This window comes from Harpia harpyja, chromosome 5, assembly GCF_026419915.1.
Source record: "Harpia harpyja isolate bHarHar1 chromosome 5, bHarHar1 primary haplotype, whole genome shotgun sequence".
Taxonomy (NCBI): domain Eukaryota; kingdom Metazoa; phylum Chordata; class Aves; order Accipitriformes; family Accipitridae; genus Harpia; species Harpia harpyja.
This window is the reverse complement of record NC_068944.1, coordinates 73,659,785-73,670,392: the sequence shown is the minus strand read 5'-3', so window position 1 is coordinate 73,670,392 and position 10,608 is coordinate 73,659,785. Positions and strand designations below refer to the sequence as shown.

The 10,608-nt window shown below is 43.5% G+C and overlaps 1 protein-coding gene across 1 annotated transcript in view; it reads left to right on the top strand.

Moving 5' to 3' along the window:
- The first annotated feature begins 343 nt into the window (after positions 1 to 343).
- FAM135B (family with sequence similarity 135 member B) overlaps positions 344 to 10,608 on the top strand; it is a 212,262-nt gene continuing 201,997 nt past the window's right edge. The window contains exon 1 of the mRNA XM_052788410.1: positions 344 to 566. The gene's annotated coding sequence lies outside the window, so the exon portion shown is untranslated. The remainder of the gene's footprint in view (positions 567 to 10,608) is intronic.

Genomic DNA, 10,608 nt, shown 5'->3' with positions numbered 1-10,608 from the left:
CCTGGAGGCTGGTGTTTGACCTTTGCAGGGCGGTGAGCCCTTTACCCACAAGCGTAGCCCGCAAACACTTCGGATGCATCGCTCCATCTGTTTTCCCGGAGCCCCAACGCCGCGCCAAGGAGTGACCTCCATCCTCCCCTCTGTCCCTGTCCCTCTGGAAGGACTCCGGCGTGAAATCCCCATGCCCGTACACCGAGGACCATTTGGCCTGTGACGGGTGTCGAGGAGATTTGGGTGCTGGGGCAGCTGTTGCGCTGAGCGGTGCCGCTGCCGCCGCTGAGTTGGGTAACCATAGCAACAGCATCACCGCCAGCATCCTCCTCCTCCTCACTCGGCTCTCCTCCTCCTCAGCATCGTCAGGAGCAGCAGCAGCAGCAGCAGCAGCAGCAGCCCTGGCAGGAGCCAGAGCCCGGCAGCTGAAGCTGCAGCCGGCTGCCTGCCCGTCCCCTACCTGCACCGTCACCCAGCCACAGCACCCACCCCGGCCCCGCTGCTTCCCACGGGGGGAAAAATAGGAGAGAGGGAGCTGAGGGAGGTGCGCTGCAGAGGGATCCCAGACAACCCAGGTAAGAGCTGTGGGGCTGCTCGCAAACTCCCCACGATCGATGTGGTGTGTGCCTGGCGTGTGTTTGCGTGCGAGTGTTTGTTGCTAGTTTTCTGGCTCGCTCCTTCCACCGGCGGTGTGATGACAATTCAAGGCAAGCTTGTTTTCCGGCTCATGTTTCTCATCTCTGCCATACTGTCCCTCTCCCTCTCCTCTACCCAGATACATAAGGAATAATAATATTCCGAAAGGTTGGTAGAAAATGGGGTGATTGGGGAACCCAACGTGATCGGTGTTGAACAGCTGTGCTTCCAAAATAAAAGTGGACAGCAGCAGTAGAGCAAAGGTTGACATGGTAATTAATAACCCTAAAAAAAAAAAAAAAAAAAAAAAATCATGCGACAGTGCACTTCTGTCTCAGCCCACTCCACAAATAAATCTCTCTTATCATATTCAGCAGAGAGCTGTAAACCAGAGAGGTGTATGAATAGCCAAGACTAGAAACCTCACTGTAGTCCACAACTGGCACATTTACCTTAAGTGCTTTAAAGCCAGACTAAATCATTGCAATAGCAATACAATCATGCCTGTGAATATATGTATATGTATATTTGTAGAAATAGTGCTCTTACACCTTTACACCTTCTAAGAAAAAAAAAAAAATTCTTCTTAAAAGCTGTGGGTGTGATGGCCGGGCAGTAGGAGATGCTCACTTCCTCTGTGTGTGAGAAAGCATGCACTGGGTACATTTAAAAAGGTAGGAAGAATAGCTCTAATCCAAAGGCATATGGGGACAGTCCTTGTCATTTTAAAAACAGAAGAGATCCAAAGCTGTGGAGTGTCCTTGTGCAGGCAAATATCTGTGGATGAGTGTATACTTGTCTGAGGAACATGAAGGGGGAGAAAATAAGAAGTAAGTTTAAGCCAAGCGGTAAGTGTTTGCTGTGTAATGACTGCAGAGAGCTCTTTCCACTTCCACGTAACTATTTTCATTTATTTATTTATTTATTTTGTCAGCAGTAAGGAGAAAGAGAGCTGCTGCTGCTGTCTCTATCTCCTTCTCTAAACCCCTTTTCTCCCTGTCTGGTGTCCTGATCTTCCCCTGTCCTCCCCAAATCATCCCTGTCTGTGTGGCTGGAAATGCCGCTAGCTTTAATGATGATAAACATTTTAAAAGAAGGCTTTTGAGCCTGTCCCGTAATATGATACAGCTATAATTCTGCTTCTTATTTATACTGTGGGGACAGCCTGGGTATGACCCAATACCAAGTAATATAGTAAAGGCAAAAGGCACCTGTCTTTCGTGTTAAACCTGATTTGAAAATCACAGGGCTTTTTGGTCCCAGTCCTGTGTTTTTCTACTTGTCTGCAGATCCTTGTAGAATCAGCAGGAGCTGGAAGATAATTTGACATTATAGGTATAGAACAGAAAGCAGAATTGGGCCCACCTTTTCTCTCTGATTATAAGCATCCTCCTCCTGCAAGCTACAGGAAAACAAGGAATTTGGGTAGGCAGGATCTCATGCCCAGTTCTTATGCAGAAATGTTGTAAAAAATTACCTGGGAAGTATGTCCCATGCCAAGGGAACTTAGGATGAGGAATAGAAAAAGAAAACACAGACAAGTATTTGGAATCAGTGCTTTGATTTGCAAAATAATTTCCTTAGGAACCTGACCTTATCATCACAACAGGTCTTCTCTACAAGGAGCTGTTTGATCCATGTTAATAACAGTGCTCATGGACACCAAGTTTAACTGAAGGGTATGATTTTGGATACTTATGTTAATTAAACTGAGACACTGTGGGGCTACAGTCCTCAGGACACTAGACTAGCCTGGCCGCATTACACAGTGTATTTTTGTGTAAGATTTGGTGTCTACTTCAAAACTAGAGAATATTTAAATCTTGCAACTTTTCCTTTGTAATAATAGAGATGGAAAAAAAGTGCCTTTAAAAATGCCTGTAAAAAGAGCACAAACCTGATCTTGCTTCTGACACTGAGATATCAGTAGCAGAATCAAAATCCTGTTTATACGTGTTGCAAATATGTAAATGTATAGTCAAGGGGCACCTCAGTAAGGCATGGAGCAGCGATCCTCTCAGCAGCGCCAGCAAATGACTGAAGGTCAAAGGGCTTCGGGGTTTACACATTAACACTTTGCAAATATTCTTATGTAGTCTTACATTGCTGCTAGCTGTGAGCAGATGATTATGGGGAAGTCAGAACTCATACATGGACTTTTGATTCCTGCGGGGCTGCAAAACTTCTCTTAGAAATGATTCTGGGAAAGGCAGGAAAGGTTGATGTTCTCATGAGTACTGCTTTGCCACAAAAACCCTCTGTGGAGGGCTGTTTATGGTAAGTCAGGGCACTGAGTCTGATAACAGTGTAAACAGCAAGGATGTTCCCCACCTCAGATAACCAATTTTTAATGCTCAGTGACCCCCACCCTTGCACCTCTTTCCCTAATTTAAACTGCAAAGCTTAGGAGAGTTTCTTTTCATTTTGCCTTATGGCTCGTTCTATTATATTTTATTTGTTTAGTAGTGGAAGGGAACACAGTCTTTCTTTTGCTTTGTGCATGGCTGTTAAGAGCTGGTCTCTTGATGCCCACTTAGTGTTGTTCACTAACACTGTTCTAAGGAAAAAAGCTATTTTTCTATCTAATGATATTACTAAGCATCTTTTAAAATCCATATTCTTATTTTCATTAGTCACCCACTGTGACTCTTGGAGCTCAGAACAAAGGAAGACTTATACAGTAGTTGCTCTTGAAAAGTCAGCGTTTGCCAACAGGTTGAGACAGGGATTTCTGAAATGTTGCAGCCAGGGCTTTTTTTTTTTTTTAAAATAAGGAAGCTGCCGTTTTCCAGATCCTACTCTGTAGTAACCTGAGGCAAGAGATGATTTGATGATGAATGTTGTACCTTGCATTTAGTTTAACAATGTTATTCATTTTATTCTGAGGCTATGTGTAAACTGCCGTTTATTACTCCATTCAATAATCACACTCTGTGATTTTCCCTGTTGCAATATTGTAATTTTTTCCCTTTACTCTCTATGGTGATTGGCTAGATTTACTGCTTAATGAGACAGACACGTAACCATGGAAAATAAAAGTTTTCCCAGTGAGTAGGGGGAGGTGAGATCCTGCCTTGAAACTAGTAGGAGTTGTGGCCCATTCATACCTGATAAGGAAATAACCTTTTAATGCCAGTGTTCATCTTCTTGAGGGATCAGTCTGGTGTTGGCAGGTTCTCCTCAAGTCTAAATCATACCCATGCCCACGTAATATGGACTTTTGTGTCCACCTAGCAGATACCCTCACTAGCACTTGGAAAATTTATAATTCCTTTCTAGTCCATTGGCTCAGGTAGTGGAAGCTCTTGGTCTCTCTGCTCAGCATCCCCTGGGGTCCACCAGCTTCCTTGTTCCTGGATTAAAACCTTCCCCCCGAGCTGGTGAGATAGACTGTGAGTCTGCGCTTCCCAGCAGCACAGCATTGAGAAAAGTGTGTCTCAGATCATGAATAGTGCAGGTGTCTCACGTTGTGTGTATTTCTTCTGATCTTCCCCGTACCCGGTTCCCTTCCTTGCACGCTGGCAATGGCTGACATGCTGCAAAAAATCCAGGGCCTGCGATGTAGCCCGACCTTTGCTAACACTGTTCCAGGAGGTAATGGACTGAAACTACCCAGAGCAGTTGTGGCTGCTGGGCTCATCGGAGTCCTTCTTCAGAAGGTCAGCACCATGACATGCCTGATCTCAACTTGTCGGGCGAGTGAGTCAGAAGTTGGCTTCTTCCAAATCTTCCAAATCCAAGAAGATATGATTTTATTCTCTCTCTAATCCTATTATTAGTGCCTGCAATGTTAAGGACTCTGTTATTCAGCAGTTTTACTTCTTCCCAGTTTCACTGCAGCAGACGGAGCATCCAAACAAAGTGTAAAAGGGAGAATTTCTTTCTTTTCTACACTGAAATGCTTCTGACATCCATGTGTTGTCCCAGATCAAAAGAGAATCCCTTGGAGGGTGGTGGGTGCTCCCTCTGGTCCTCCTACAATTCTGCCAGGAATCTCTTGGCATTTCTGCTTCTCTCTCAGGTTCAGACATGCCTTGGGGTGTTTTCTTTGTGTCTGGAGCCCTCACACCTCAGATGTGGCTATATTTCAGTACTGAAGTAAGCCTTTCTTATGGCTGGGTCAGGTAAAGAGTGAATCTGGTTTTGCTGACATCCACAGGGAAATCTAAGCTCATCTTCAGCTGACACAGAGGGATCCACAAAGTTTACTTCTCTTACTGCACGTGAGGCACTGTAGGTAGATGCAATATCCTGATATGTTCTTGATACCTGTTGTGTTTTCTCATCCTTAGGATCATAGGTGTAAGACAGCTTAAGCAGTAGTTTGACCTTCTGCTCGTATATATACTTACCAAATCCTTGCTTTTGTACTTTCTCATCTGTGTCTAGCAGATATATTTATCTACATTTGTTCTTATTTGTTCTTAGCTATGTGGTGTTGTCATGGATAGGTCAGACCTTATGCATCCTATTGGACTTTAAAGGTGGAATTGCAGATACTACTCATTATACGACAGATGTGTATTGATAATGCATAGCAGTGGTGCTACAATAAGTTGGAGTCTGTCTCTCTTGCATGGAAATTTCAAATTCTGACCTCCTGGTAACAGTGTGGCTTTTAAGGATTCACAGCATGCAGCACAATGACAAGAGGGACTTTCTTAATGTAATTTGGCTTGATAGGGACTACTTGTGCTATTAGGACCCCAATGCCACCATTTAGCAGCCTGGAGAGCAGCAGGCTCGCTCTTTGTCCAGCTAGTTGGGCAAACAAATCTCTCCTGTTGTGTTACTACCCAGATCTGCATGACTGGGAAGGAATCTGGCTCTCCCAGCATCTTCTACCATGTAATTTTGGTTCCTAACATGCTGCTAACATTTCATTTATTTCTGAGGCTAGAAAGCAGTGTTCCATTACTGGTTCTTGGCCCAAAAACCCATGAGTATTACATGGAGGATGTGGCTTGAGTGAAATGTTGTTTGTATCATCTCTCTCAATTTGTCAGCCCATACTGGCAAAACCACTGTGGCAGTAGGAAAAGCAATCCAGTTTTCTGAGAACGATTTCATAAAGAACAGAGCAAAAGGATCAGTATTTCCCTCCACTGAGTCCTCTACAAGTGGGGTGTTTCAGTATGAAAATTTCCATCCTTATTATATTATCTCATTTCTACCCATAGCCTCTTGTTTTTCTCAGTGGCTGTGACTTGACCTTATTGTGGGCAGATGATGCTTGTAGATGGTGTAAACCCATAGTCTAGCCAAATAGGCCCCTGACTTGTGAGTGTCAGTTTTGAGGATGTTTGCATGAAACAACTGCTGAAATTATTTTGTCTGCATGAGAAAGTCTCCCACTTGTTTTAGAGGTGGTGGGGAAGCATGGGGCAACACACGATTATGGAAAATCATGCCCTTTGTATAGCACTTTTCTGGATTTGTGTGATCTAACAAAATTTGGGTTCTTTCTTACTGGTATTTTGGCTTCTGCAGAGGACTGAGACTGAGCTACAGGTTTTGAGCCTATGATGCAGGCTTGCTAGCTGCCATTACCTGTAGCAAGTGTTCACCCTCTGTGTGATTGAGTACCTGAGTTCAGCAGGTGCTGGCTTACATCTGCACAGCTCTTCTGTACTATTAGGACCCAACTATCCCACATCTTAAGACATGGGGATCTCTGTGGGACAAGGCAGATGGAGTTCATTAGAGCTGAGCAGCATCTGCTGCTGCAAGTGACTCTTCTTACAGGCGCTTAGAGTACACTACGCTGCATAAATCTATTCTACACCGTGCAGCAGCACAGCCCTATTTATTTTCTTTGCCTGACTGTCTTAGTTTAAAATCTCAGCTGAAAACTTCTCTTTTCTGTCCATGTCTCCTCATTGTTTTCTCTCTGTTTTCCTCTCCCTTTGCAGCTGTGTCTAAGCTGAGCTGTGTGAGGGTACAGTTTGCCAGGGTGGATGTTAGAGAAAATAAAGTTGCATTGTGTTATGTTCTAGAGTGCTTTGCTCTACAGCCACCCAGCCCTTTCACCGCTGGAGGCTATAGGATGCTTGCTACTGACCTCAGAAACAGCAGGATTCAGCCCCACGCACAAAAGTCTTTTCAGAAGGAAAGATAATGCACAAGGCTGTGAAGAGATTGTTTTTGAGAAAGGCGTGGAAGCCTGAAGCCTGTTGGTGGAAAAGCTTTTGTTGGCTGCCATAGATGGATCAAAGTCACGCTACTGTTTTAGCCTGGGATGTCACAACCACCAGAACGTTCCTTGTCTTTGTGTGGGGAACCGAGCAGCAAAGTCAGGGGCATAGAGAGGCAGAAGAGTGACAAGGTAGAGAGATATTATTTCAGCGAGGCTGCTGTTTTTTGCAAGAAGTCAACAATGGCAGGTTGGCCCAAAATGGAGAGGAATAATAATTCCAGAAAGTTATGTGAAAAGCCCTTAGATATGTTCTGTCTTTTATGGTGGGAAAGGGAGGAATAGGTTTTGGATTGCATCAATTCTTTTGTCTGCAGAGGAAGAAAGATTGTTGGGGAAAAAAAAAAAAACAGCGAAAAAACTAGTGAGGAATGATCAGCAGACTCTTGCTGATTTTTGGTAGCACTGTAAATTAGGCCTTGTTTTCTTTAGGTGACTTGCGTTGGTAGTGGGTTACATTAGTGCTTTATTAAACTTGCCGTGCTGAGAAGCTCATCGGTTTAGTGTAGCTAATAATAATACCCTAATCGAGAAACAGAAGGTGGGATAACTCAGCATCAGAAATTGGAATGCAGAAATAGTCGCTGCTAGTTGAACTAAAAATACACAATAGCATAACCCGCTTGCCTACAGCAGCACATGCTGAACACACATTGGGCTCTGGTGGTGGGGGAAATGGCTTTCCTTTGTTTTCAGCAGCTGCTAGATCAGCAGTGCTCTGTGGTGACCCGCGTGTGTGACTGCCAAACTCTACCTCAGATGTGCAAGGCCCCTTGTAGCAAGTTAATTAGTACCCTTGGCAAGTTAATAATTCTCCAGAGCCATAAACAGACTGTATAGGGTGAAACAGACTATGTAGGATGTCTTGGGAAGCCAGTTTGTCCTAGGGTGGGACTATGTGATCTTGGTAGCACCTGACGAGGTGGGAGTGACCTGCAGCAGGGACAAGGATGTAACCATGGCTGCTCTGTTCCTCTGCTCCGTGCTCCTGCTTGGGGATAAACAGCAGATGTCAAGATCCCTGCTGAATTATGAGCCTTGGAGTTATCACTGTGCAAGGGATGTTTGTGCTCAAAGAGATTTATCCATTTTTCGCTACAGCCTCCCAGGGCATACCCAACCTCTCAACTTAGGCTTTACAAGGGTGAAATTTGATTTAGCCTGTATATGTTTTTTTGTGCTATGAACTTTGAAGTCTCCATGACAATAAGCTAAGAGTGGCCCAGATGTGGTGGTGATGGGGGGCCTTCAAATAGGTTAGTTAGATTAAATTAGGACACATCTAATGACAGAATCAGCAGCGCAACATGGAGTATCTGCTGCATTGTCAGATGGTAGATCAAAGATGAGGAACACACTGTAGATGAAGAAAGGTTCTCAAGGAAAAGAGGGAGTTAACTGACTGTTGGGCACAAGTGATGAGACATCGTCTCTGGATAAAGGACATAAACACAACATATTGCTAAAAGAGTGAAGACAAGAAACAAGGAAAGAATGCTCTAATTTGAAATTTCTGCATTACATGTAATAAAACCCTGGCTGCGGTGGGAATCCTTCACTGGTTTGAATACAGAGACAACTGTGGCTGGGATAGGAGTGGGCAAGGGTATGACTGTAGCTACTTTGTTCACCACACCTGCAGGCAGGAGGAATACAGGTGCCTGCATCAGCACTCCTGCCTTACTTCCCCTCCCAAAGTCAGGTGTCTGCTTACCATACAAGCACAGGTGCTTCCCTCAGAGTAGAAAATGACAGTATATTTTATGAAGAAATGTAGCTAACAGAACTGTTTTTAAAGATTTAACCTAGAGGTAAACCCTTTCCTCAATGCCCCTGAGCTTTTCTTCTGCCCTTTTTCCTTCCGTGCCATATTACAACCAATAAATTTGAGGACATCAGTCTCCCTTGTGTTGCATCTGAGACTCTTTGGAGTCATGGGGATCAGCTGTGGACAGGCCAGGCAAAGCACAGAGGTTATTTCTCTTGCAATAGGTGCCTCTTGTGTGGACTTCTCTGGGCTGAGGTTACTCTAGATAAAGGGGGCACCAGGAATGACAAGCGTGCTTTCCTGTCCTTCTTAGCCAGCCTTAGCTTCTTTCTGGGACTGCTATTCTACTTACTCTTTGATGAAGTAAACAGCAAAAAGCTGTTTTTGTTCATAGGATAGGTTCATATGATAATTCAGGTTGGAAGGGAACTCTATTCCAATCACTTGCTCAAATCAGGGTCATCTGTGGGGTTAGATGAGCTTTCTCAGGGTTTTAGCCAGACCAGCTTTTTACTCATCTATAATGAAAAGTGGGTGGCCTGTAAAAGCTTTTGAATTGTCAGGACTAGGGTCAGCAGGAGCTTCAGAAAGAGACTGTTTTGAGAGAGAGAGAAGATCTGACAGCGTGTGCAAAGAACATTTCCATAAGGACTTCTGACCGTGGAGATACCCAGAGGAAGCTGGCAGAGACTCTGAGAGGAGAGCGGCATGCAGAGCATGACAGAGGTGAAGATGAACTTATCAAAAGCATCTTTGGGCTGTCAAGGGCAGGTTTATTCCTAGGCATAAATGGCTTCCTCTGGGGACTTGGGGAATATGGGTTGCCAGGGGGAAAGTGCTGACGTTTATAGTGAAATGGGTCTGGCTTGCCCTGCTTCTGTACGTGGCAGATGACTGTTCCGGGAGATAATGCCTCAGGTCAGTGATTTAATTACGTCTAGTTTGGAGACCTTTTACCATACCTGAGATAACTCAAGGCTTAAAGGATGACTTTTGGAAGAATCCTCTGTTCAGTAGCAATAATCAACAATTACTAAGAAAAGATCACCTTACTTAGTCATTTCTCTCTTATCCCATCTTCCTACCAAAAGCTCAGTTTATAAATGCTTTGCTTTCAGGACCAGTACCACTGATAATCAGAACCCCCTCATTGTAAAAACATTTAAAAAAGAGTTTGAGGACCAATTATATAAATGTTTCCTCTTTTGTAAAACAGCTTGGGACTTGTAAACATACTGGGTCCACATCTCTCTAAATAATTCATCATGATTAATTATTTAGTAGTGTAAGCTGTGTTTTACGTAAGGAAATGCTTTTCTTAATGTGAAGGAAATGCAGATATTTTAGATAATTTTGAAAGAAGTAGCTGCCATTTCACTGTTTTGCTTCTGTCTACATTGCAATTGATTTTTGTCATTAGTGTGTTCTTCGGGACTGGCTAATACCAGGTCTGTCGCATGTCAAGGTGACTTCCTCAGCAGCAAAAATCACAAAACCTTTCAGCAGAATAAGGTTTATCAGAAGTCAAGGAGTCCACTTCCTATTGTAGATGTGCAAAGGGCAGATTTTAGAATTATTGTTTATTTTCCAGATGAAATTGGGGATGACGACTTTAATCCATGGGAGAGGAGTAAAGGTGAATGCTGTTACTGATGGAGGCTTTTGTTCAATGCTTTCATTTTTGAGCCTCATTTGTGAGATTAACTTGAATTTTGTTCTCTTTTTTAATATTTGGATAATTCTCTTGCATCTTCTTTTCTCTCCCTTTCCTTTTCCTCCCTCAACAACAGATGATTTTGAAGACAGCATGAATGAAACAAAATGTTGGCATGGTCTAGCTGGATTTCCTGACAAGATAAACATTAAGTTAAATGTGAGACATATGCCTTAGTGTGTGACTGTAATTTTATAGGTTCTTTTATATGTTATGGTTGGCAACAGAATCCCTGTAGCCTATTCTGGCTAGAAAGAAGAGTATTTCTTAGTCTTAAGACAGACACACAATCTAAAATCGGTATAT